Genomic DNA, 25,784 nt, shown 5'->3' with positions numbered 1-25,784 from the left:
TACGAGCCGTCGCTCGGTCGATTTTTTGCTTTGTGATGTGAGCCGAGATCTGAGTTCCGAGCGAGCGAGCTTACGCCACCCGCCACTAGGTGGCCCAGCGAGCGTTCAGTTCACATGGTTATCTTGCCGTGCAAGCATCTCTGCCGTATCGCTGTTGCTTTGTTTTCGCATTTTGTTTATTTTGGAAAATTTCTTAGTTTTAACCATGGGTCCTAAGAAATTGAGTGCCAAGGGCAGTGCTGAGAAGAAGAAAAGGATGATGTGCTTGGATATAAAACACGTAATCGTCGAAAAACATGAGCGAGGTGTGCGTGTTGTCGACTTGGCGAGGCAGTACGATCGTAGTACTTCTACGATATGTACGATTTTGAAGCAGAAGGAGTCGATAAAGGCTATAACGCCAGCCAAGGGCGTTAAGATTATTTCAAAGCTCCAGACCTCTGTCCATGAAGAGATGGAGAAGTTGTTGTTTGTGTGGTTGACAGTGTCAGTAAATACAGTGAGTAAATACAGTGAGGAGTGTGAGTAAATACACTTAATAAAACCAGTTTATTTCTTTACATTCTCTTTTATTATGTACAGTATATACGAGGTCGTGCTTGTTTATACATTATTTGTTATTTATAAAGTACATTTTTCTTATTTAAAAACACGTAACAAAAAAAATTGGTGTGGTTTTTGGGGGGCTGGAACGGATTAATAGCATTTCAATTCATTTTAATGGGGAAATTTAATTTGAGAAACGAGCAAATTGAGTTACGAGCTCGGTCACAGAACGAATTAAACTCGTAAGTCAAGGTTTCACTGTATATTATATATATATATATATATATATATATATATATATATATATATATATATATATACCCAAAATGCAATTGGAACAAGCAAGCCATTTTTGTCCCTTCATGCTTGTATGTAGAAGATATTGTTATGAATTTTGGGTAGGGGGATATATAGGTCCAGGTAAATCTGCGTAGGGATTATGCTCCGGCTGTCGTGATAGGGAATCTTGATGTAATAAGTTCTGTAGCCCAAATGTCGGATTAAGCTTGTGTCTTCGTCCCTGCCATGAGGAGGCGGGGCTTGTTAACTCATGTAGGGATTATGCTAATTCCATTGTACGTCGTCCCCTCTGTGATCATTCCGGTGTCCCGTTTGGCAATGCACTAATGGACAGTAGATAGTAGATAGATCCATTAGTTCACACACTAATTAAATCCCCCTCCGCCACAAGATGATAAAACTGACCGGAAGAGCAGACAGGAAGCGGTCACGCATGACCCCGGCATGGCAGGCAGACATCAGACAAGCAGGCCGAGGCCACGCCCACCTCGGGTTGGATTAACACCACGGCCCAAAGAGCTTGGCCAATGGGAAGAACGGACACGAGAAGAACATTCGAGAGGTCGAGAAGCGAGACAGAGATTGGAGAAAAAAGGGGGCTTACATCACGAGGCGATTGACAAAAACGACGGGCGAACCGACATTTTCCCTTCTTGTCCCTGGATCCATCCGGCCCGGACCTCTGTCTCGACCCTTCTTCTTGCCCTTGTTCTTCTGCCCTTGCCCCGCCCTGCTCGTTTGGTCCCTTCACCTTTGACCGTCTCGGCCCGAACGTTGGATGCATCGGAGGGTCGTGCCGAATCCGAGAGGACATTGTACGGCTGCGGAGGTGGGTTGCATGCCCGCTCGCTTCACGCGGGAGGCCTTGTCGGGGCCTCGTGGACATGGGTGCGTCGAGGCCTGCTTGGGCAGATGCCGGAGCCGCGCCTGGACGACGTGAACGGACCTGACTACTGATCGAGCTAAGACGCATCACACAGAATACAACGTTTTATTTTACCGATTCCTCCTTTGTCCTGTTGTTTAAGTCTGATGTAGGGACGTCCCAACTTAGGATTTAGATTTTATCATCGCGTTTCCTTGTCCCAATAGTTCTTGTAAATAAACCTTTTTATTATTTTCCCTTTCTATTCAAAATCCGTGTTCGGTTTGGATTATTTCCCGCAGGTTGAATACTGCGCGCGGACCGTCAGGTAAATTCCCACTTCTTCTTCTTCCCCTTCTTTCTCCCGTGCTTGTATAGAAAATCCACCATTGACCCGAACGCCTCAAAGTAAGCTCGTTTCCATCCGTAATTTCCTGGTCTTCACCGAGGGGGATCACACGACAATATATTTTAAAAGACTTTAATTGGCTTGCTCAACAGCACTTGCATCCCTTTCATCTACAAAAATGTAATGGCTCATGCCTTTGACCATTATTTAATGAGTTATTTAGCCAACTAGTAAAGATACTACCAAGATTTGGTGACCTTTTCTATTTCCTGTGGTTTTGGATAAACTCAAGGAATGGTGGCCATCACATGGTGCATGTGAACCCATGCAGAAAGATTGCCAAATAGCCAAACGATATCACCGTTGATCCCTCGAAAGACACTAAGTGCACAACATGAATTTCCAAATGCACATATTAACAGGTCATGGACTGCACTGGTAAGAATCTTTAAATCATTGGATAACTGTACACCCATTGTCTGGCCACAATGTCTCGTCACCCATTGTAAAAGTGTCTTTTGTCATATTAACTGACAACATTGAAGGGTTGTACAGGTTATACCACATACATTTTCAAAACTCTTACTTTGCACATTTTACAGCACATGACACAACCCTTAAGTATCCAATGGATCAGTTTCCACTACATCATTTTGTATCCTCGATCTTGTATACCGAAAAAAATAATAATAATAATTTTGCACCATGTTATGTGGGACATTTTCTGGAGCATTTGTGGTGTGGTATGACTAAAAGCAAGTCTCACTGCTGTGGAACAATATCACTTAAGAAGCCCCAAAGGGAATTATCACATGTCAACAGGTCTGGTCTTTTGAGTTAGCCAATCAATTGGAGTAGGCAGCACTGGTGACCCATGACCAATAAAAAATTTCCCGAAAAACTCACCAAGGTATTCCGTAACAGCGACTGCGTAATTTGCTGGTACCTGCCTGCTGGGACCACACATCGTCTTTAATACCAAGTTTTTCCAGTTGTGGCACAAACCAGTTTGGCAATATGTCCAGATAAGTGTGCTGATTAACTGGACTATCAAAGAAATATGGTCCAAATAGTAATTTACTATCCATCCCAGCCAACATCACGATGTGGAGGACGATGTTGCACTTGCTCATAAAAATGTGGGTTCTCCTTGGACCAGAACGAGAGCTTCTTCAATATGGCACATTCATCACGAAAGATCACCTGTCCACCTTTTGGGATTGTGCCAAATGTCTGAAGTATCCTTGCATATGCGTCCCGTTCCCATCTGGTTTTAATCATCGTCCAATGACTCTTGAACGGACATTGGGCGATGTGGGTGCAATTTTAGATCAACCTTCATGTGCTTTTGCATTGTTGAGCGTGGTATTCCAAGCTCCTCGGATCGTTTACGGGTCGACTTTCCTGGTGACCTGGCAACAGATTCTTTGACGAATTCACACCGCTGACCTCTGGTTGATGGCCTTCCAGTTCTTGGCATGTCCTTTATATTTCCTGTTGCGAAGAGTTTATGCTCCCAACGCAGAAGTGTCTTTTTATAAGGAGCTTCTTGGCGGAATCGTTGCTGGAAGTCGACACGCACCTCCTCCATTGTTTTCCCCGTTTTTGGACGTTCGTGAACCCAGACACTGACAACAATCCGTTGTTCAATGGTATAATTGCTTGTGTCAACCATGGTTACATTCAAATCTGAAAAAAGGGAAAAAGGAAACGAATTGACATTCTACACACAAAGGCAATCACAACTTTTACAAGAGGTGACAAGACATTGTGGCCTTAGATAGATCTCTAAGAAACAGCACCAAGCACATACTCATCGAGAGAGGAGGAGGAGGAGGACGAGGACGAGGACGAGGACGAGGACGAGGACGAGAACGAGGAAGAGGACGAGGACGAGGAGAGAGGGGGGGGGGGAAGAGAGGGGGGGAAAAAGAGAGGGGAGAGAGAGAGAGGGGAGAGAGAGAGAGTAGGTCGGGGAGGGGTTGGGAGGGAAAGGTGGCGGGGGGAGGGGCGAGGGGCGACAACCAAGAAAGCACGTGGTAACGACGGATTCATTTTAAGGGAATCCCAGCATCACTTCACACGATCCCCAAACACCGTCATCATGGACACTACACTTACATTGTAGTTCTTTCACTGTTGTTAATAAAAGCAAAAATCCCAGGTTTCGTGACCGATACATCACCGTCCAAATGGTTTTAATAATCGAAATAATATTCCCAATTCCTTAAAATCAACGCTCATCGACAAACACTCCAAAGCAAAACGGAGAATGAAATAAACCTGAAACACTGAAACCAGATTCATTTTCTAAACCAACGGCGTGTCCTCTCACCTCATTCATCGCAAGCAACGGAAAAAGGAGAAAGATTTCCTGCTCGGGTATTTTATTCGCCCTCAACCTCAACCTTGACCACGCCCATTCATTAACGACCACGCCCACTCAATTTACCACAGATTTTTTTTAATTATTTTGCATTTTTCTGAAGTAAAGTGCACTCACTACCTTTGTATTTATTACACTCAAAATAACCCCTCCTGCAAAGTGATCCTGTGAGGTTTCCTTGTCTCAGGACGAGGTGAAGGTTTTGTCAGTTTTTCCTCTTCTTTTTCTAAATAGCCCTTCACAGTTGGTGACTGTCAGTTGTTTGACAAATTTAAATCAAAAAAATATTTTCACATTCTATTTGTTTTAACATTAATTTCACGAAATATACTTCCCCCTTTATACACATAATGACAAAAGGAACTTTTGCGCATGAGGAGGCCATTCGGTCCATCATGCCTGCGCTGCACCAACCCCAGTGTCGTCACCCATCCAATCACAATGCACCGACCATCCTCACAAACCAATATTATACCCCACACCCCTCGTTCCCCAATACAGCCATATCCGATCTCAAGGCATGTTTAATTCTTCTATTTCTTCACAATCTTCATTCCCTCTCTCTTGAAGTATCGATTTCTGGGTTTCGTATCTTTGCTATTTACTGGATATCGCCATTACTTGCCATGTCGACGAAATTTGCAGTACAACGAGCAACATGTGTACAATATGTTTACCTGATAGGAATCTAACATGTGGATACTTTTTTAGTTCTTTCTGTACAGATCGTTTTAATTTACGAGTTTTGGGAGTGGTCGGATGTAACATTTCTTGCGCGTTTTTACATTTATTGCGGTGTAGACGGTGGTATAGGAATTCTTACATTATAAATCATGTTTATTAATGATCGATGATGCGTCGCAATCAAAAATGTATCGTATTTTGAACGGTTCATGTAACGTTATACTTCACAAACCTCTATCAAAATTCACGATAATTAGCTCCGAACTTACATGCTCAGGTCTCGCGAGAGTTTATGACAAAAGAAGGTTGGGTGGAGACATGAGAAAGGGGAAGGAACAGAAGGGAAAGGGGCAGTAATTATTCATCGGTGGGAGGGACGAGGGGAGGACCTCAAAGATTCCACACGATTTATGTACGAAATCAACATATCTTACTGGAATGGCGGAGATGTTTTTTTATTGTAATTATTGTACATCGCTCCTTTCCTATTCCATCTCCAAGCATTGGATGACGTCATAGCCAGGCACTGAAGAGGACCCGGCGATAACGCGCGCTGAAAGGGAGTACTCAATTTTCACTCCGGTTTCTTGTTACTTGCAAAATCGAATATTTTTCAAGTATATTTGTCCACTGCATTCCTTATTCTGTCTGTCTGTTCGTCACTTGCCTACAGGTCACGATTCAAAACTGATCGTCATGAAACTTCAAGTTGTAGAGGTCGTCACAATTGAGAAGCTTATTAATTTTGAGGTCAAAGGTCATCTAGAGGTCAGATTTCTAAAATCACCCTTTTTCATCCGATCGACTTGAACATTGAACAACATTTGTATAGTCACTAAATTGGTAAACCAACTATTTTGAAGTCAAAAGGTCAACTCAAGGTAAAACTTCCAAAATCATCCAACTACTTCAGGTCAAAAGGTCAACTCAAGGTCAAACTTCAAAATCATCAATTTTCATCTAAAACAAAATCGTCACTTTTCATCCTATTGACCTAACCTTTGATCATTATCGTCGATTTTAATCTTGATGGAATGCACAATTTGATGGATCAATAGCAACTTTCTTTTTGGAGCAGAGGGAGGTGGATTTTGCAAGTACAGTGCTCTGCATGATGTTTGTTTGGGCGATATCTCCGAGCTAGGAAACTGAAATTTCGGCACAATAGTGAGCACGTGCTTTGGCAAAAACGGTATTTTTTGTTTTTTGATTAAACAATAAATATTTTATCAATTTATTAAGTACTTATTTACTTTTTCTCATCTGGGCAATACCTCAAGCACCTTTTGAGCTACAACAACGAGGATTTAAAGGCCATTTTCCCTGCTAGAGCGGGGGTTAGCCTTGCCGTCCCCATGACAATCTTCTCCATTTTGCCCTATTTTCTACATCTCTCCTTGTTAACCCCCTTGCCCGCATTTCTTCTTCGACCATCTTTAGCCAAGTCTTTCTCGGTCTTCCCCGTCCTCTACTTCCTTCTACATTCATTCCCATCACTCTTCTCAACCAGTCACTTTCATCCTTCCTCAACACATGACCAAACCATCTCAACCTGTTCCTCTTCACAGCATCCATCACAGGCTCTATTCCCATCATCTTTCACAATTCATCATTTGTCTTCCTCTTTCTCAACGATACTCCGCACATCCACCAAACCATTCGCATTTCCACCCTTTCCAACCTTCGTTGCTGCTCTATGTTCATTACCCATGTCTCGCACTCGCACAAGGGCACCAAATCACAACACTTCACACATGCAGCATACACCTTTCCCTTCAGCTTCAACGACACTCCCCTCATCAGCACGCCACTCACTTCCCGAAACTTCTTCCATGCACATCTCACTCCAGCAACCGTTGCCGAGTCTGATCCACCTTCTTTTGAGCGAGGAAGCTGATATTTGGACACGACAATGACCAAATGATTTGGCTGTAAAGGGTATTTTTGATCTATTGATTAATCGATGAATAGATTAATTATTTAATTTTTTTTTAAGTTACAGATTCGGATGAAACGGTGGTTTAGGTATTCTATTAGCCAATTGATTACTCATTCAATTTCCACAATTACTATTTATTACTATTTATATATTTTCATTATTAATCACATTTCCTTTTTCATCTGGGCAATATCTCAGGCACCTTTTGAGCTACGAAGCTGATATTCGGACACAGTGACCAGGTGCCGTGGCGAGAAAGGATTTTTTTGATTAATCAATTATTTATTAATGAATTAATCATTTATTTTTTCGATTAATGGCTTATTCAATTCATTTTCAAAAACTTAGTTTTGATTAAACACTGGTGGTTGTCAACGTTGGCATAAAAAGAAAGAAAACAAAAACCAGTAAAACAATGCATCTCGTCCAGAGAACTTACATTCTATAAACTGGAAAGTGTGAGGCCAATCCCCAAATCATATTTTTCATAAGCTAGTAATAGGCGTCCACAAACGTCCTTAACTATGCTGTGGAACGTCGGCCGAGGTCAATTTGTTTTCCCTTTTATCCTAACTTTTCACCTTTTAAATTTAGTTTTCTCCTCACCAAGTGAGTGCCTGACTTTTTTGGGAAACTGAAGCCAGAATTCAATTGTAAAAGTGTATATGCACAAAATAATTAAATTAAAAAAAATACAACCATCACAAAACATGGCTATATGAGCAGAAAGAGCATCTTCATTGTATTTACTAAGACTTCATTTCCAAGCTCCATTGACGTCCCATGAATAAATCAAATTTGAGAACAGTACTCGTGTTTTTACTGCCCACCATAGACGAGCACTTCAGTTACCCGAGTTCCCTTACGAGGAACTCCAACGGAGGAGTCAATTCAGCCCATCAAGCGTACATGGTGGTCGTAACCTAAAGTTGCCCATGCTCAAATCCTTTTTTTTATTTATTAAGGGCTGGGTGTCACGTAGGGAAGCAACACGTGTTTACGTCTGATATGACTGCCAGGAATCGGAACGCCGATGGCCAAGACTCAGAGTGAACAGTAAAACCGTTATGCCAGCGAGTCTGACGGGCTCTTGGAACTGGAGACCGAAAGTCGAACATGGATGACGCCAGGCTTGTTTGATACTTTAGTTGGAGTATGACCTGGTTCCACCCAGTATGACCTGGGTGGGGGTACCAGTTAGCAAATAATGCAAGTATTAAAACTTTTGCATTGAAACACTGGTTTATTCTACATTTCGAGTCAACAATGAACCAACCATACACCACTTCAATCGAGAAACTTTTCAATGACAACAAAGGGATTGCAGTGTTACAATTATATTTTCTATATTAGTATTAATGCTATTATTACAAAAACAATACTGTTGCATTATAATAATAATTGGTTTATTCCAAAAACTTTTGCAGCCATAGGCTGCATTGCATTAGTCAATTTACAAATAATGCATTTTGATTACAATAATACAAGTTATAAAATGTATAAATGATTAAAAAGCTATTTCAACACAAAAAGGCCAGAAGGAAAATATGAAAGGCAATATAAAGTATTGCAATTTAAAATATCAAAATAATGCAGATCAAAACAATCAATTGTGGTAGAGTCGGCCCAAAGTAGTGCACAACAAGGGCACCATGAAGTGTAGTGAGGAAAAAATAAAGCTGTACCAAGCCTCCCCATGAAGTTTAACCAGATCAAAGAAGCCATGGAGGATGCAGCATTGACTGCCTCCCTGACCTCCATCCCACAACTCCAGCAACATCCACAGCGCATTATTATTATTACGAAAACAATACGACTTAGTTTATTCTACGTTTCGAGTCAACAATGAACAAACAATACACCGCTTCAATCTAGAAACTTTGCAATAACGACAAAGGGATTTCAGTTATGATTTTATTTACTATATTATTAGTATTAACCCTATTATTATTATGAAAACAATACCACTGTATTAAGAAACCTGGCCTAATTTGTCCGAAGCGGCCTGAAGGTGAGCCATGAAGCTTAAGGCCTATCAGAGTACGCCAGTACTCTCTATGTAGGGATGGTGCAGAAAAAAACGTCGCTCCCATCTGCTACATGCAAAACTAAAGTTGGATTATCTTCTTTAAAAGCTCGCTTAGGCTACATACACTACTCACAATAAGTTAGGGATATTGGCAGGTTCTTTGATGTGGTTGATTTTTGTGTATTAGTTATGTTGAAAAAAGTTGTTGGTCCTAAATCTATGGTTATTAACGTGTGAAAAAACAGCATTCTTGATTTCAATACCCTAACCCTAACCCTAACCCCTATAAAAAAAATAAACTCACTCCCACAATATCCCTAACTTATTGTGAGTAGTGTATGATAGCCTACCTGGTCTGTTCAGCTGATTGTCGAGGTAGGGATCACTTTTCAGTTCTCCAGACCAAGGCAAAAGCAAAATTAAGCAAAAAAACAAGATTGGTCAAACCCAGGAATTCATCTTCTTGTTCATAATAATCTTCAGACGGCATATTTCCAAGCTGCCTCTGTCAATGATTCTGCTACCATTCCATAGAGTTTTACTTCCTGCAACATCCTTTAGTATTACAATTATCGTAGCTTTAAAGGATTACATGAAAAGTCCGGAAAACGACATTCCTATGTTAAAGAATAGGACCGGGGAAGGCGTGGCTATGACTGTCAATCATCTTGATGGGGGCGGGGCCGCCAGACATTTGTCTCCATGTCGGCGTGATGTTATGTGGGATCAAATAATATCAGCAGAAATATGTCTCGGGAAATGCCTTGTTTTTCATTGTTACATTATAAAAATAAAATAATATCGAGGTACCAGCGGCATACACCGCACACAGGGACACATCACCATCCCTCCAGTCACGGATCAAGCCAAAAGCAAACCACATGATCAATAACCATCTCAAGTCACGGTTCTCGGTGCCAGATTCGTTACATCGGCGCATCATGGATGGCGTAGTATAAACAGCCTGAAACAAGGAATCCACGGGAATTGAATCTACTATAAATGGTGTGTGTGTGTGTGTGTGTGTGTGTGTGTGTGTGTGTGTGTGTGTGTGTGTGTGTGTGTGTGTGTGTGTGTGTGTGTGTGTGTGTGTACACATCATGCTTTTTGACGTCAAGTACTATTCAAATGTACCTTTGAACCCTTTGGACTGCTGAGACCCCTTAGACCTTGGAAGACCCTGTAACACAGATGACCCAAAAGACCCCAAGGGCCCAAAAAGTCCTTCATGATCCAAAGGTCCCCGATGACCTAAATCACCCAAAAGTCCTTGATGACCCAGATCACCCAAAAGTCCACGAGGACCAAAAAGTCCCCAAGGAACCAAAAAGCCCTTGATGACCCAGAAGTCCCCAAAAGTTATTGATGACCCAAAAGATCCAGATCACCCAAAAAGTCATTGATGACCCAAAAGTCCCCAAAGAGCCAAAAGTTCCCGATTAAAATTTGGTCCAATGGAATTTGGTCCCGATTAAAATTTGGTCCAATTTGGTCCTGGTTTAATAAGTTTTGAAGTGACATTTAATGATCCTTTCATCTTTGTTTTGGCATACTGCATCACCTGGAACAATTAATTAATGTTTGAATATAAAGATCCTAGTTTCCTTATGTCTATGCCCTCTTACCTATGGCTACTAGGATTGGGGAGAGGATCATGGAAGCAGTGCATGGGGCAGAGAAATGTTATATTTAAAAAAAAAAAAAAATTTTTTAATGCCAAACACCCTCAGAACACCACTGGTGAGCTAAAAAAAAAATTATGCCAAACACCATCAGAACACCACTGGTGAGCACGTCTATAAAGTTTGTACTGCAACATTTGTAAATCAGTAGTAGAACATCGACTCAAATATTACAATAATTATTCAGACGGTGTATTTCTCAGCTGGGCCTCTCTCAATGGCAATGGACTGGAGTTTTACTTGGGGCAGAATCCTTTGTTGTAATTTGTTTCTCCAGTTAAATATTTAGATACTCTCTGAGAGCATGTTCTCTCATGCTCAACCGAGACCATCATAGTTTGGCAAGGCCACGCCCTTCCCCACGCCGACTATCAACCCTGAACCTTGCTATGCGCATGCACAGATAAAGTGTGCCACGTGTAGTGTGCTTGACTAATGTCTTTCTGATGATTTATAGTGACTGCATTTTTGTCTGGCGAGAATCTACTCAAGTATTACCGAGGTCTTCTGATTTCTCAGAACCAGGATTTGGATACTTCAGATAAACTTATATCTCGTCTTGATAAAGTTCTTCATTGAAGTTAATTTTCCAAAACTATTATCAGAGTGTGCTGGCACTGTCGACTCAACGTACTAGCGTAGGGATGACGTGGATAAAAAAAATGGCCCCACCCACTGATCCACCCCTCCCTTCTGTCCCCACCCTATTGGTTAGAGGGAAACCACTTCAGTTGTTTTGGGCATTTCTAACTGCAGGGCATTGTGTGGCATGAGGCTGGATGAAGACATTACTCTTTGAGAAACGAGCAATAAGACAGAGCTGCAAGATACAGTCAGGGTTACGTAAGACAATACAGGAACACATGTGCAGTGTTTGACTTTGCTGACTAAGATATCTTGGCACTTTTGCTCCAAGATTGGGTATCCTCTGAGTACCGTATCATTGTTATTCGACATTGCAAAAAATTACAGAAACAAGTGAATAAAAAAATGTATGCTAAATTCAAAAGGCAATGTCGGGATGACAAACTAGTCTAAAAAAGGTCTGAAACAAGATAGGGATCATGTTGGTTTAGAGAGTAGCTAACAGTATTGCCATCACATAACAATCCCTACATCACTGCCTCCAGTCTATTGTCTTGGGCTAGGCCGAGCTAAAAGTATTAGAAGCTCCGACATTTCATTTCTGCATAAGTATAAGAAGCTCCTGTATAATTTCAGGGACTTCTTGCAGCTTCAGTTGTCTTTCCTACTTTTCTTTTTTTATCAACTTCGAGTAACCAATCACAAATGGAGATAATTATAGAATGCTGTTATTAGAGATGTTCATGCAGTTAGTAAGAAGTTGATTATCATGTACTGATATTATAACATTGTAGTCAGGCTGCGAAATTTATAGAGTCTCAGTATGTGGCTACATCACAAGAGTAATCAAGTACTGGTGTAACCAGTGGAGTGTTTGTCGAAGCTTGAAGCAATAACTGATGGTGTAAATGAGGCAGTGATGTGGGGATTGTTACGTGATGGCAATACTGTTAGCTACTCTCTAAAGTCTAAACCAGCATCATCCCTATCTTGTTTCGGAGCTTTTTTGGACTGTAGTGTAATCCCTACATTGCCTTTTTAATTTTGCATAAAATTTTTTAATCCACTTGGAAATACTGTGTCATTGGAAGACCCGTAACACCGAAGCTTTAGATATTTGATGATCATTTTAACAATCTGTTTCACACAATGAAAAATGTAAAGGTAGAGCATGACGATTGTGATATATGACAGGTTAGACGATATGTTCGGCCTGAACGAAATTGGAATCAAAATGGCGGTGTGTGGAGTCAGCCGTAATCATATAACCCTGTCATGTGACCAGATCCTCAGCTCTGATTGGTATATGTTTGAGGGGACATACATACATATGGACGGACAAACACTGTTCCAGACGGCTTTGCCCTATGGGCGATGCCGTAAAAATATCCAATCATATTGTTACAGATGCTAAATGTTCTTAAATTGTGGTTAAGATACAATTGTTGCTCATTATTTCCAAATATGAAAATGTCGGATTAAGACACCGGGAATGATTTTCACAAGCCAGCACCGAGAGGTTATCTCACTCCCCTGTGATCGGGTCGGGACTTTCACCACGGCTGGTTATAAAACAGGAATAAAACAAATTTTGCCTTCCAGAAATCCCAAATTAATCTGATCGTTGGTGCAACTAAATGAGCTGGCAGATCAGAAACTTGAATCTGCCTCAAGGAAAGTAAATTTCCTCCAAGATCAAGCCACTGGAAGCAACCATCCACCCTCAAAACATCCACAGTATTCACAACATTGCCATCATATTCAAAACACAAATATGAAGTTTCTCTTGAAGCGAGTCATTTCCAAATATGCAGAGGGATTTTGAACCTGGTTTCCGTCTCCAAATTCAGTTGAAGGCAGCAACGCCATCTGGAGAAGAAGAAAAAAGAATTAAATGAAAACTTGGTGAACTTAGTTGGACATTGAAATTGCACCCGTCAATCAGAAGGAAGAATATTCCATAGTTATTGTAATTCTTTATTTTAAATACATTTATTCCATGAAGTTCAGCACAAAATCCCAAAAGTTAAGCTTTGCAGCTGTTCAACAGGTAGCTGCTTTTAGATTCCAAAACTTAAAATATTGAATTTTGTTGTAACTATGGCAAAAAAAAACAAAAAACAAGAAAGGAACTTTCTACATACAGAAACTCCAAAACATTTTCCCAAAAATTCTTAAGATGCTCAGAATTTTGGTAACCCACAAATAGTTTGTCATGCCCCATAATTTGTTCAGGGTGCTTTCCTCATGTACCTTTGGAAAAAAAGTGTTTTTTAACTTCTGGAGGATTCCATTACCTGCCCTGGAACAGGCCAGGAAGGAAAGGCAGCAAGAAGGGATTTGAGCAACCTCATGGTCAGGAGGATTGAGCAAGACATCCTCATAAACGCGTCCAGCTGAAGTGTCAACAACCCCAGGGCACATTCTACCTTCACAGTCAGACTCTATCCAGAACCTCAACATCGCAATTTTCTATTGGGAATGAGGACAAGCACTGCAGGCCCAACAGAACTGGAGGAGGACAATTCCACAGCACAGCAGACTTCCAGAGAAACATCAGTCATGTTTCAGAAAGCTATCCTGTACAATGGCTCCGAACATGATCAGTGAGATGGAGGGATGTGAAGATGCATTTCAAGCACTTTCAGGAGACTCCGCCCACCATGCAGACTTCAAATTCCAGTGTGGGGGCAACAACAGATGAGGAGGAGGAGGAGGAGGAGGAGGAGGAGGAGGAGGAGGAGGAGGAGGAGGAGGGAGGACTCCACAGAGGGGCAAGGATGTTGAAGAATGCACTTCATTGAACATGACAAGTTATCTGATTCGTCCTAGAGTGTGCGATTTTGACAGTTGGCAACACGGGAATTTTTTTTCTCCGCATCCACACAGCACGCAACGCAGTCCAGGCTGTTGGAATCAAACACTGGTGGCACCTCAAGTGAACTTTCCAGCCACGACAAAGCAAGTAACAGCTCAACAGCAGACAATGACAAATCAGTTCAGCCCAAGTGCCCTTCTTGGGACCACAAGTGCAGTGCCATGCCTGGATGTGAAAAAGGTTAATTAGACCAATTAACTGCAAATAATTCGAAAGAATTCCCATGTTTTAAACACGCCATTTTAGGGTGTACAGAGCATCTCAATACGTCCTTCCACGACATGGCATTTCGATTACAAAAGAAACAAAAACTGATAATTGCAACAAAGCATATATGAATCGATAAATCTATAACATATGTGTGTTATTTGTAAGGGTTGGTGTTATTTTTGACAACGACATTTGTGTAAAAAAAGAAGGGAAAAAAAAAAGTAGAAGCTGGAAAATGAATTCTTGATTGATGTACCTGGGGATCCCCATCGGTCGCTTCTTTTTTTCTTTTTTTTCAATATCAAACTGTCCATCACAGTCATAAACGACATACACATCACTGATACAGGACTGAAAAGTTACTGTTTGGAAGCTCTGCAAATGTTTTGCTCCGCAATGCCTCACACCTACATTGCTGCACAAGATGGTTTCCCCTCTCCTCTCTCCCTCACCCCCCAACCCCCAACCTCCACTCCCTTGAGCAAAGCTTCATCTGAGTTTGGCCGAAAAGGTTTAGAATGTCAAGGGTGCAAACGACAGGAGAACATGCATAAAAATATATTGCGCTCAATGAGTAAACAAGATAGTTTAAATCAGTAAGTGAATGCCAAGGAAAATTAAAATGTGGGAAGTTGAGAGAATTCAGTTTTGTGGGAATTTCATCAGGAATTCAGACCCGAAAGATAAGACATCATTATTCTCTCAAAGCTTTCCATATCCTCTTGAATCACCACCGTCCAATTGGACAAAATGCTCTCTAAAAACAAGTCTCATTAGGAAATGTGCAAACAGGTATACTTTAAAATTCATATTTTACAACATAACGTACCTTATTGCACATTCTTTAGGAAACCTTTGATACAAGTTAGGTGGGCATTTAAACCAGTTTTCCACTGCTTTTGCCAAAAACCTTAATGATCAATCAAGACAGAAGAGGGGAGATGGATTGCACTTTAAAAGCAAATTAAATAACAAAAAAAACAATTAATCTATCTTCTATAGAGTAAACACCTTGATATGTTTCTGGAAGCAGTTCAGCTGGTGTTGCACTTATGGTCAAGCAGGTTATCCTTCACACAACCTCAATGTCCGAATCATTTTGATGGCCTGGATTGGTGTTCAACATGAAGATTGGCAGCAACTTCTATTCTTATGTCTCCATCATTCGCTGCTCCAAGATTAAAGCCTTCCTCTCGTGGATTCACTTCATTGCCATTGTGATCAATTACGTCACTGCAGCAAAGGTGCATACAACAGCAAAAGGCACGTTAGCTTTGTACATCCTATGTCCAGGTGCCTCAAATCAAAAAGTAAACATGATTTCATAGAACGCCAGCCATGAAAGAAAAGGGAAAAATACATATATAAAACAGCACTCGGTAGGGGTTATACCTCCGCCAGGCTGAACAGTTTACATTTTATATCCCACCGGTAGGTCACATCTGGATACATGAGCCAAAATGTTGTTCATGTCACTTGCCCAAGTCATCCACCAAGTTTTGTCACAAGAAATCCCCAACTTTTTGAAATATCATGCCACATATTATTTTTGGCCTCATCACTCAATAGTAAAGAATCAAAAAGAATTAAAAAAAAAAATTATATCTTGATCCGTATCTTCAACAAAATCAAATTTGTCCTTTTCACACACCCATCCTGTCCACCAAGGTTTGCCTGAATCCAACCACAACAAGAGATATCATGCTGTCCGAATGGTGAAGAATCGCTTTTTTAAAATGCTGATTCAGATCCAGATCGTCACCAACATTTAATCTCGTCGATGTGACACACCCAACCTCAACCAAATTTCTCCACAACTTTGAGATATCGTGTTCAGACAGAGAAAGACTGGTGAAAACAACCTCCATCATCCACCTTTGGTGGCAGGGGTAATAAAATTAAAGGAAAAAAAAAAGCACCTGAAGTCACTGAAGCCTATTGTTTTTGAGGTAAAAAGATGAAGGTAGCCTAAATCATCATTTTAGCTGTTTATCATGTTCAGCATATGCTTCATGTTGAGAAAAAGTCTGAATACAAAGATGGAATTTGCATTTAAAGATGCTTTCTAGTTTTATTTGCTACATGGCACCGAGGTCTTCCTCTGTAAACCATTTTGTCCCTTCATGCTTGTATGGAGAATATAAAATTTAAAGTGACTGTTTAATCGAAATTTCTCAATACTTGCATCCCTTGTATCTACAAATGTCATGGCTCATGCATAAGGAGACAATTTTGTAATGTCAATGCCAGTTATTCCTCTGCATTGGCGAAGTGAAAAGCGAGCTTAAGTGATCGGATGTGTATGTACATATGTCATATGTGTCTGCATTAAAAAAAAAAAATTCTCAGCAAACGGTGCGACAAAGTTTTCACCACAGGATGCCTCTACTTGTTATAATTATCACTAAAAATTGTACATGTCAGGTCACATGGTATGGGCGCCATCTTTAGGGGTTGGGGGGGGGGGGGGATTATACCTCAACATCTCCAAAACCGCTCCATGGAAAAAATTGAAAAGTGGCTCCTTCTAAGGAACTCCACGTGGGAAATAAGTGTTGTTAACGATGATGTCATTGGTGCCTTCATGAGGACATCATAATTAGACATGTACAATGCTTAATCTGATCAGTTTGAAATTTCTCGAGCATGACCCAAGCAACAATTATATTGGAGAATGTACATTTATGACGCCAGTCACGTAATCTGACAGCCAGACTGGATTAAATAAATAAATAAATAAACCTCAAACGCAGAAGAGTTGGCTCGCACCAAGTGGGCTGTGCAGGGTAAGTATTGTTATGAATTTGGTAGAGCAACATCTAGAGCTAGGTAGATCTGTATAGGTAGGTATTCGACTGTCGTGACAGGGACTCTACATGTAATAAGTTCTTGATGTTTAGGCGTTTGTCGGGGTAAGATGTATGATTGTGGATCTACCTGGAGATTCGAGTGTTAAGTAGTGAGGGATTAAAGGTAACGCCCCTGTGTCTCACCTAGTAGTCAAAACTTTGTCCATTATGGCACTGCAGACCACATAAACATTAGTTTGGTCACTAGCGCAACATTAAATAATTCCTTTCCCTGACAATGACTTCGGAACAAACGGACAGGAAACCAGGCCAGGACACGGCCGATGATGGCCACAGCCAGCTACACCTCTGCTGGGCCTTGAGTGCCACGCGCTATCACAACACTACAGGCCTGTGATTCGGTGGAGGGCAATGATTGGGTGGCGCACCAAGGGACGTGATGTCACGAGCGAGGTTATTTAAGGGAGCGCCGAACGCTCTCTTGGCTCTTGTTCTCTTGCCTCTCTGGCGTCTGGCAGTGCAGCTTTTGGTCTCTTGTGGTTCATGCTCTTCGTTGCGCAGCAGTTGAGAAGAGCTCTGCAGAAGAGTTGGCTGCCAGCACTCCCGCAGAGAGTTCACTTCAGTTGAGCCGGAGGAGTTGAGTTGAGACCAGTCCCGGTGCGAGTTGGAAGGACGAGACGTGCAGTCACACCTGCGTTCTCCCCGTTCCTGTCTTTTCGTGCTTCGTGTGGGGATCGATCTTGGGTGGAGCTGCTGGCCTGCGTTGGGTGCCTTGGAGATTGGTGCACTGACCTCGTGGGTGGCGAGAGGATCGGAGCTTGGAGAAGGCCTGGTGGCGGCTGAGCGCGGCCGTGTTACAAGAAGACAGAGACAGATAAGCCAGGGCTCCGCGTACACTGTACACGACGTGACGTGTTTCTTTTGTCATTCGTAATCTCCCTCGTATAGTGTTTGATATCTGTTGTGTGTGGGATCCCAATTTAGGCTTCCGATTAGAGTTATTACTGGCGCGGGCTTTTTCACTGTCTTTACTTTTCATTAATAAATCCTTGTATTATTTTCTGTATATATCTGAATGCAGTTTCCTGGGTGTTTGACTTTAATAGATAAGGCGGCGGAGCTTTGCTGTGTCCCGCCATTCCGCGCGTTTAACTTTAAGTGTTTGATTTGGAATCCGCATCCGCTATTGAGTTTTCGCCTCGGGAGTTAAAGCCTTGCAATTGGCCACCCGCAACTGTGGTGTTAATCGCGGTTGCGTGACAGTATTTTCTGAATACGTTCTAATTTAGCCAGGTCATAAAGATGCCACCAATGTTTGGTGACCATGTCTATTTCCTTTGGTTTGGGATAAATAAAGAATGGTGGCCATCACATGGATTTTCAAATGCTCACATTAACAGGTCATGGACTGCACTTTTAAGAATCTTTAAATTATTGGATTACTGTACAGTAAACATCTATCTCCTCCTTTGCACTGTACAAGCAGTCATACACACACATTGACAAAGTATGATGCTTTCAAAGCAAACATGCACAAGATATTTTTTTTTTTTTAAGCAAAACGAAGACAAAATAATCCATTGAATGTACTTCGTATTAAAGTCGTACAAACAAATAAAATATCTAAAAACACCAAATAGATTTGAAGAGTAAAACCCGCAATCCAGACAATTTCCAAAATTCCGGAATGGACATGTCCCGTATCAAGCGTCCAACACACCCACGATATGGAAAGGGCGGTCAGTGATTTACAGGGGGAGGTTACTTTGTGCAGGGGGAAAACGGCAAGAAAGGCCACAGAGTTTGGCCCCTTGTAGCTAGCCTGCAGCGATAGGCCTCTCAAAACAGCACCAACCAAGCACAACAGCTCAGAGTTTTCACACTTGGTTAATTTGCATTCACGCTGGTCACCAAATTTACATTACAACATAACATATTGTCAGCAAACCTTTGATACAAGTGAGGTGAACATTTAAAACCAGCTTTACACTGCTTCTGCCAAAAACCTTAAAATCAATAAAGACTGAAGAGGGGAGATGGATTGCACTTTAAAAGCAAATTAAATAACAAAAAAAACAATTAATCTATCTTCTATAGAGTAAACACCTTGATATGTTTCTGGAAGCAGTTCAGCTGGTGTTGCACTTGTGGTCACAGCAGGTTATCCTTCACATAACCTCAATGTCCGAATCATTTTGATGGCCTGGATTGGTGTTCAACATGAAGATTGGCAGCAACTTCTATTCTTATGTCTCCATCATTCGCTGCTCCAAGATTAAAGCCTTCCTCGCTGTTGTGATCAATTACGTCACTGCAGCAAGAGGTGCACACATCAGCAAAAGGCACGTTAGCTTTGTACATCCTATGTTCAGGTGCCTCAAATGAAAAAGTAAACATGATTTCATAGAACACCAGTCACGAAAGAAAAGGAATATATATATACACTGTATATAAATGAAGCACTCGGTAGGGGGTATACCTCCACCAGGTGGACAGTTTACATTTTATATCGCACCGGTAGGTCAGATCTGGATACATGAACCAAAATTTTGTTCTTGTCACTTGCCCAACTCATCCACCAAGTTTTGTCACAAGAAATCCCCAACTTTTTGAAATATCATGCCACATACAATTTTTGGCCCCATCATTCAATAGTAAAGAATCAAAAAGAATAGAAAAAAATTCTCGTATCATGATCGGTATTCGGATCTTTAACAAAATCAAATAGATTTGTCCTTTTCACAAACCCAACCTGTCCACCAAGGTTTGTCTGAATCCGACCACAACAAGAGATATCATGCCATCTCAATGGTGAAGAATCGCTTTTAAAAATGCTGATTCAGATCCAGATCTTCACCAAAATTTGATCATTTGGTCTGTGTGACACCCAACGTCGACCAAATTTCGTCCACAACTGAGATATCGTGTTTAGACAGAGAAAGACTGGTGAAAACATGACCTCCATCATCCACCTTTGGTGGCAGGGGTGATAAAATTAAAGAAAATAAAGCACCTGAAGTCACTGAAGCCTATTGTTTTTGAGGTAAAAAGATGAAGGTAACCTAAATCATCATTTTACCTGTTTGTCATGTTTGGCATATGCTTCATGTTGAGAAAAAGTCTGAATACAAAGATGGAATTTGCATTTCAAGATGCTTTCTAGATTCATTTGCTACATGGCACCGAGGTCTTCCTCTCTTGCTTCAATCTCTTAATGTTTATCCCAATGACAGATAATTCGACCAAGTTTTTCATGAAACCCACTCTTGTATTAAAACGAGAACGGCACTCATTGACCGATATGCCTCCACCCACATTATTATATCATTGTGGATACTTGTACCAAGTTTCATATAAATCCCTTCAGCTCAACTATCGCATCTTCACTTGACATGACCTCTTTACCTTTGATGCAGAAATCTAAAGTTTATCTTTTCATCATAATATCTTGCCAGCTTTGGTCAAAATCCCATCACTGGTTCGCAAGAAAGTCTGGTGACAGAATTTTTAACCAAATGGGACCTCTGACCTTTGAACTCAACCACAATCTAATCATTTCATCTTTGCATCATGATACATATTTCTACCAACTTTGGCCAAACACCCATCACTGGTTCACAAGTTATCACAGCAACAGGATTTTCACCTAACATGACCTCTTGACCACAAAATCTCATCACTTCAGATTTACCTCATCATACATACCTGCACCAAGTTTGACTTGTATCCCTTCAGCCATTGTCAAGTTAGCGCGTTAATGAAAAGCTATCACGGACTGAGACGGAAAGACAGCCCGACGGACAACCCAAAAACATCATGCCTCCAGACACTGTCATTGAGGCATAAAAAAATAAAAAGGAGGAATAATGCGCAAAGTAATATATGTACCAAAATGCACAAACCCACAATACCTAAAGGCTCCTGAATGGGGTGACAGATGTACCCAACATGCAATTAGAACAAAAAACCATTTTGTCCCTTCATGCTTGTATGGAGAATATAAAATTTGAAGTGACTGTTTAATCGAAATTCCTCAATACTTGCATCCCTTGTATCTACAAATGTAATGGCTCATGCATAAGGAGACAATTTTGTAATGTCAATGCCAGTTATTCCTCTGCATTGGCGAAGTGAAAAGTGAGCTTAAGTGATCAGATGTGTATGTACATATGTCATACGTGTCTGCACAGAATTAAAGAAAGAAAAAAAAAATTCTCGGCAGACGGTGCGACAAAGTCTTCACCACAGGATGCGTCTACTTGTTATAATTATCACGAAAAATTATACACGTCAGGTCACATGACGTGGGCAATCTTGGGGGGTGGGGGGGGGAAATTGTATATCAACATCTCTGAAACCGCTCTTTGAGAAAAATTGAAAAGTGGCTCATTCTAAGGAACCCCGTGTGGGAAACAAGTGTTGTTAACGATGACGTCATTGGTGCCTTCATGACGACGTCATAATTAGACAAGCACAACACTTAGTCTGATCAGTTTGACAACGTTCGTGACATCTCAACGCTTAGTGATCAATGTCAACGCTCAGTGACATTTCCCGAGGGTGACCCAAGCAACAATTATATTGGAGAATGTAAATTTATGATGCCATCAGTCACGTAATCCACCAACCATATTGGATTAAATAAATGCATAATAAATAAAAAAAACCTTAAAATCAGAAATGTTGACTCGCACCAAGTGGACAGTGCAGGGTAAGTATTTTGTTAATACTTTCCAATTTAGCCAGGTACAATAGGTACACCGTATCCCTGCATGTCGTAAGAGACGACGAAGAGGGTTGGCGTCAGGTAGGGCCTCCATCCGGCCATAAAAACATTGCCTCAAAAAGAGAACCATGACAATTACAACTACATATGGGCAGGGTACAGCCCGAAGTGGAGATCGTTTCTGAGGTTTAGGACATGGAAGACAGGGAGAATGACGGGGAGAATGACGGGGAGAATGACGGGGAGAATGACGGGGAGATCAGGAGAAGTGGTGGAAGTATTGGTCAGAAGAAGAGGACATATGTTGTGTGCCAGAGACGAGATGGAAGGGAAGTGGTGTGAGAATGGTGAAGGGTAGGCAGGGACAGAAATACAAGTTTGTGTGGCAAGGGTGCCCGGAGGGCGTGAATGGTGTTGGTGTCCTGTTTTCTGAGGAGTTTGTAGACAGTGTGGTGAGTGTGACTAGAGTGAGTGATAGGTTGATGATGGTGAAAATGATGATTGGAAAGCTCTTGGTGAACGTCATCTCGGGATATGCTCCGCAGGTTGGTCGGAGCGATGAAGAGAAGGACAAGTTCTGGTGTGCGATAGAGAAGCTGATGGAAAACGTGAAAGATGAGGAAGTTGTTGTGGTAGGAGGAGACCTAAATGGACATGTGGGAAGGAGTATGGACGGTTTTGAGTGAGTTCATGGGGGTTACGGATGTGGTGTGAGAAATGGAAAAGGTGAAAGGATTTTGGAGTTTGCTGATTTGTCATACTCAGTTCCAGAAAGCGGATAATAAGCTTGTTCCATACACGTCAGGTGGGTCGACGACAACCGTTGACTACCTGATGGTGCGTAGGCGAGATAGGGGGCACCTCCGGGACACACAGGTGATCCCGGGGGAGGAGGCTGTTTCACAGCACCACTTGGTTGTGTGCGACATAAGGGTGAAAGATGTGAGAGCTCGGCAGGTGAAGTACCAACCGAGAATGAAGGTTGAGAGGTGACAGTAAGGGAGGCATTAAAAGAGAGGCTGAGTAGGGTAGAGGATGATGTGGTTGAGCTTGAAAGTGGTGGGATGTCAATGAAAGCTAGTCTGTTGGGAGTCGTTGGTGAGGTGTGTGGATGGACAAAACGACCACCGAGGCACTCGGAAACATGGTGGTGGGATGATGAAGTTGGAAAGAGGATTGCCGAGAAGAGGAAGAAGTTCAAGGAGTGGCAGAAGGCGAAGGGTACGAGAGCAGAAACAGCAGAGCATGAAAGTTATAAGGCAGCCAAGAAGGCTGCAAAGAAAGGTAGCAAAGGCGCAGGAGGCATGTAGGAAAATGTTCGGAGAACGCTTGGATTCGGAAGAGGGTCAGAGAGCAGTATTCAGGATTGCAAAGCAGATAGCGAAAGAGAGGTGTGATGTGATGGGAGTGAGTTGCTTGAAGGATGAAGTGGGACAAATCGTTGTGGACCCAGATGGAATTAAAGGAAGATGGAAAAGATATATGGAAATGCTGTTGAATACAGAGAATGAATGGGATGGCAACAGAGTAACCCAGTTTTAGGACCGGCAGAAAAGATAACTGAGAAGGAAGTTGAGGAAGCGATAAAAGCAATGAAGAGTAGAAACGTGGGAGGGCCGCCGGGAGTTGTGGGAGATATGTTGAAGGCAGCAGGAAGTTGGGGTGTGAAGAGTGACAGAGATCTGTAAACTGGTGGTGAAAGAAGGCCGCATTCCAGTGGATTGGGAACCGAGTACCCTCGTCCCTCTATACAAGGGGAAAGGTGACCCTTGAGAGTGTGGCTCATACCGAGCGATAAAGGTATTGGAGCATGGAATGAAGGTATTGGAAAGGGTGTTGGAGAGGAGGATAAGGAAGAAAGTTAAGATCGACAAAATGCAGTTTGGATTTATGCCAGGAAGAGGAACGACACACGCTTTTTATTGTGAGGCAGTTGCAGGAGAAGTACATGGAGAAGCGGAAGAAGTTGTTTCTTGGGTTTGTTGATCTGGAGAAAGCATTCAATAGGGTTCCAAGCAAAGTATTGACATGGGCATTGAGGAAGTTAGGAGTGGAGGAATGGTTGATCAGAGTAGTGATGGCAATGTACAAAAGAGCACGCACAGCTGTAAGGATGAAGGACGGGAACAGTGGTGAGTTTGAGGTGAAGGTGGGAGTGCATCAGGGGTCGTTACTAAGTCCACTATTATTTGTAGCAGTGATGGAAGTGCTGGCTCAGAACGTAAAGGAGGGTTTACCGTGTGAGTTGTTGTATGCAGATGATCTGGTGTTGATTGCGGAAAGTATGGATGGACTGAAGGAAAAGATGAACAAGTGGAAGGAATGTATGGAGACAAAAGGTCTGAAGGTGAATATCGGAAAGACGAAGGTGATGGCAAGTGGTAAAGCATGTGGTGAGGTGGAAAGAACTGGGAAGTGGCCCTGTGCTGTGTGCAGGAAAGGTGTCGGAGTGAACTCCATTCAATGTACAATGTGCGGTGAGTGGGTTCATCAAAATGTAGTGGTCTGAGAGGGTCATTAACCAGTGTGGCAGCTACATTCAAATGTAAGGTGTGCACAGAAGGAGCTGCAGATGGAGGAAATGTTGAATTGGATCTTGGAGACGGCATGAAGCTGGAAGGTGTGAAAACATTTTGCTTCCTCGGAGACATGCTGAATGGAGAAGGTGGATCAGACTCGGCAACGGTTGCTGGAGTGAGCTGTGCATGGAGGAAGTTTCGGGAACTGAGTGGCGTGCTGATGAGGAGGGGAGTGTCGTTGAAGCTGAAGGGAAAGGTGTATGCTGCATGTGTGAGAAGCGTTGTGATTTATGGGAGCGAGACATGGGTAATGAACGTAGAGCAGCAATGAAGGAAAGGGTGTAAATGTGAATGGTTCGATGGATGTGCGGAGTATCGTTGAGAGGGGAAGACAAATGATGAATTGCGTAAGATGATGGGAATAGAGCCTGTGAAGAGGAACAGGTTGAGCTGGTTTGGTCATGTGTTGAGGAAGGATGAAAGTGACTGGTTGAGAAGAGTGATGGAAATGAATGTAGAAGGAAGTAGAGGACGGGGAATACCGAGAAAGACTTGGCTAAAGATGGTGGAAGAAGAAATGCGGGCAAGGGGGTTAACAAGGAGAGGTGCAGAAAATATGGCAAGATGGAGAAGATTGTCATGGGGACCGCAAGGCTAACCCCCGCTCTAGCAGGGAAAATGGCCTTACAATGCATGTTGTTGTTGTTGTTGTTGTTGTTTTGTTTAGCCAGGTTGTAAAGATGCCACCAATGTTTGGTGACCTTGTCTATTTCCTTTGGTTTTGGATAAATAAAGAATAGTGGCCATCACATGGATTTTCAAATGCTCACATTAACAGGTCATGGACTGCACTTGTAAGAATCTTAAAGATTACTGTACAGTAAACATCTATCTCCTCCTTTGCATTGTACAACCAGTCATACGCACACATTGACAAAGTATGATGCTTTCAGAGCAAACATGCACAAGATTTTTTATTTTTTTTTTCTTAATAAGCAAAACGAAGTCAAAATAATCCATTGAATGTACTTCGTATTAAAGTCGTACAAACAAATGAAATATCTAAAAATACCAAATAGATTTGAAGAGTAAAACCCACAATCCAAATTCCAAAATTCCTGAATGGACATGTCCCGTATCAAGCGTCCAACACACCCACGATATGGAAAGAGTGGTCAGTGATTTACAGGGGAGGTTACTTTGTGCAGGGGGAAAACGGCAAGAAAGGCCACAGAGTTTGGCCCCTTGTAGCTAGCCTGCAGCGATAGGCCTCTCA

General features: G+C 41.9%; 1 protein-coding gene across 3 annotated transcripts in view; it reads right to left on the bottom strand.

Annotated features, from left to right (window-relative positions):
* Positions 1 to 8,292: 8,292 nt before the first annotated feature.
* The window catches only part of LOC137437742 (tigger transposable element-derived protein 1), a 32,946-nt gene continuing 15,454 nt past the window's right edge, over positions 8,293 to 25,784 (bottom strand). For all 3 annotated transcript variants that reach the window (XM_078766308.1, XM_078766311.1, XM_078766315.1), the window contains 3 exons: positions 19,370 to 19,574; positions 15,465 to 15,686; positions 8,293 to 13,234 (listed from right to left, as the gene is read on the bottom strand). The gene's annotated coding sequence lies outside the window, so the exon portion shown is untranslated. The remainder of the gene's footprint in view (positions 13,235 to 15,464; positions 15,687 to 19,369; positions 19,575 to 25,784) is intronic.

This window comes from Myxine glutinosa, chromosome 1, assembly GCF_964187855.1.
Source record: "Myxine glutinosa chromosome 1, kmMyxGlut1.1, whole genome shotgun sequence".
In the NCBI taxonomy this organism is placed as follows: Eukaryota; Metazoa; Chordata; class Myxini; order Myxiniformes; family Myxinidae; genus Myxine; species Myxine glutinosa.
This window is presented reverse-complemented; position numbering and strand designations above follow the sequence as displayed.